This window comes from Myotis brandtii, unplaced genomic scaffold, assembly GCF_000412655.1.
Source record: "Myotis brandtii unplaced genomic scaffold, ASM41265v1 scaffold133, whole genome shotgun sequence".
NCBI lineage: Eukaryota > Metazoa > Chordata > Mammalia > Chiroptera > Vespertilionidae > Myotis > Myotis brandtii.
In genome coordinates this window covers 2603375-2606501 of record NW_005354718.1, presented here as the reverse complement: position 1 = coordinate 2606501, position 3127 = coordinate 2603375, and the positions used below count along the sequence as shown (strand labels likewise).

General features: G+C 43.8%; 1 protein-coding gene across 12 annotated transcripts in view; it reads right to left on the bottom strand.

Annotated features, from left to right (window-relative positions):
* MGA (MGA, MAX dimerization protein) overlaps positions 1–3127 on the bottom strand; it is a 139102-nt gene that overhangs the window by 94889 nt on the left and 41086 nt on the right. Inside the window, exon 1 of one of the 12 annotated variants that reach the window (XM_014534811.1) lies at positions 2877–3069. The exons of the other annotated variants lie outside the window; for them this stretch is intronic. The gene's annotated coding sequence lies outside the window, so the exon portion shown is untranslated. Of the gene's footprint in view, positions 1–2876; positions 3070–3127 lie in introns of those variants that run through there. 12 annotated transcript variants of the gene reach the window in all.

Genomic DNA, 3127 nt, shown 5'->3' with positions numbered 1-3127 from the left:
CTTTTTTTTTTTTTTTTTTTTTTAAAAAAATGTTTTTATTTATTTTTTTTAGAGAGAGAGAGAAAGGGAGAGGGATAGAAGACAGAAACATCGATGAGAGGGAAGCATTGGTTGGCTGCCTCCTGCACGCCCCCTACTGGGGATCGAGCCTGCAACCAGGCATGTGCCCTTGACAGGAATGGAGCCTGGGACCCTTCAGTCCACAGGCCGATGCTCTATCCACTGAGCCAACCCAGCTAGGGCAGACTAAGACAACTTTAATTGCAAAAACCAATTGTACTTTAGGAAGAGCTAGGCCACTCATGAAGAAATACTCCTTCCAACAAGATTCTAAAATACTCTCATATCTGGCTCTCTAAATGCTTTTAAGAAAGACCATATATATATATATAACTTAACATTCAAAAATAATCTCGGGCCCTAGCTGGTTTGGCTCAGTGAACAGAGTGCCTGCCTGAAGGGTCCCAGGTTCGATTCCTGTCAAGGGCACATGCCCTGGGTTGGCTCAATCCTGAGCAGGAGACAGCTGGTCAATGATTCTCTCTCATCATTTATGTTTCTATCTCTCACTCCCTCTCCCTTCCTCTCTGAAATCAATAAAAATATATTTTTAAAAAAAATAATAATCTCAGTTCAGCTTTTCAAGAGCAAACTTTTCATCTGCATAAAGTAATTATCTGAGGAATGTTTAATCGTAGATGAGAAATATGTAAGTAACATTCTGAAAATGTCATAGGAGAGAGAGACAAACAGTAGCTTTCACAAAGAATGTTTTGAGATAAGTAATGTGGCAAGTTCCACAAATAAACTTAAAATTTCAGAGTCCCTATTCTAAATGTCTTTTCACCAATGACCCCTTTTGTAGGTGTTTTAACTACTAAAGCGGTGACCCTCATACAACTTACAAAACACACTAGTTTACTAGATAATTACCTAACTTAATAATTCATGTACTGAACACACAAAAAAATCAATCGAAATTCCAAACCAATACCATTACTTTTAAAACAAAAAATATTCAAATACTTATTCTGAAATGTTTCCAAGGTTGCTAAAAAATAACCATAACCTTTCATGTAACAAATGCATTACTGTACTGTAGGCACCAAGATGTTAGTTTGTTCCTTAATATGATCATTCACAAGAGTATGGTTAAGGTAAATTACATTTCTGAAACTCAAATTTCAGTATTTACCAATATACAATAGACCCAGAAATTTAAAAAAGCTTAAAAAAATATATTTTAAGTATGAAAGTAATCAGAAAATATAGCAAAGACAGTAAAATATTCAACTACCGGTTCTTAATTATCATTAGATTTTTAAAATTAAATAAATGGTACTTGTCTATTAGTCAGCACTTATTCCCAACCAGTCAATATCATGGGCATTTTCTTTTATCATCATCACCATCCTAATAAGGTAAATTTCAAAATACTATCTCTAATGCTTTAGATTTTAAGGCACAGAATCACTTCTGCCTAAAATAGTACGCTCGATCTTCTCTCCCCAGATACCATTCGTTGGAAATATTATTCCTATGAATGGTCCCTTAACTACAACTTGGGGTTAGCAAGTTCTCAGGTCCCTAGCAATTGCATTAAGAATTTGAAGAACTTTTATGGCAGAAATGGACAGTAACCAAAGAGCCACCCTTCCTTGGAGTAGTAAGTATGGCAAGGTACCCAGGGCACTGAATTCCCTCAATTCCTAAGCATGTGTTTTCTGTTAAGTGAACCCAACCCACTCAACCGGAGGATAGGAAAACAACACAACACTTCGGAGGCAAGAAACACTAAGGCTGATCCCATACCCTTGGGAACAGAAAGGCTCAGGCCAGTGCCGAGGAGGTGCAGTCGCCGACGACTATTAATTGCCCACAATCACCGCTTTTCAACTGCAGAGGCCCTATCCACTGAGCCAAGAACCACGTGAAAATACGCTGCAAGGAAAGCTCTTCCGGGGAAGAGCAGTCCCGACAGATCACGTGCCGTCCGCCGGAACCACGGATCACTCCGGGGGACCCAGTCACATTCCGTAACCCTGAATCCAGTACCCGTCTCTCCAAGCCAGCCCTTCCCAGCAGCCATCACGTAGCCTCCAGGCACTTTCCCTGCAATCTAGCCACAACGACGTGTCCAAAATGTAAAGGCAGAACAGGAAAAGATTGCTAGGAACCCTGCCGCAGAAGCCTGTGGAGCTTTACAACACACACGGCGGCGCGCAAATTCTCTTGATCCTCGTGTCTGCTCCGGCGACGTGAACCCTGGGGGAGTGGTTTTCCCTAAAACGATGGTACTTGGGTTACTGCCATCAATAATCCGTCCTTTTAGACCTCCTTCAGCGTTCCCTGCTTCCACCCTTGCCAGGAGGAGGCATCCCCGGGGTTCCAAAGGCAAAGCAAAAATCTTCACAGCAAGACACTACCACTTGCTACTCTCAATCCGATTTGAAAGATCCCTAACTTCATAATCTTCGCACACAGATTCCTCAACTTTGGTTACTGGTGCTTCAGAGGGGTTTATGCCCCTGACCCACCTACCACTAGGAGCAGAGACCCATTTGACAATTTAACAGAAGCGGGAAGCCTCATGAAAAGAGAACTAGCCCAGGCTGCTCCACAGAGAGAAAAAGAAAATAAACACCTGCTCTTCCCACCTGTTTCCCCCGCCCTCATTTCTGCACTTTCGAACCACCGGTCCTTTGTTTACCAAGTTCCGACTCTTATACAGCTCACTTCCTCGCCCTCCTTTTTTATTAAACTCGCGGTCCTGCCTCAAACAATTTACTCGAAAATCACATGGTAGTAAGAGATCTGTACGGGTGTCAAAATGCCGCACATAGCTCCTTAAGAAAAGCGACGTCAGCACCGTTTACCTCGGAGTTTTGGAACCCTGAGACCTGGGCTCTAAAGTGCAAAGCGCAGCAGCAGAGCTCTCGACTTAAAGCCAAGCGCCCGAATGGAAGTCGTCACGCGGATCGTAGCATGCGGTGCGACACCCCACGCACGCGAGCGCAGGACCGCGCCAAGGGCGCTTCTCACCCCGCCCGCCTCGTGGCCGCTCTCTTTGGCGTCGATGCTCCTAGTCAGTTTGCTGCGCGACGCGGAAGTAAGGCCGGGGGCGCGC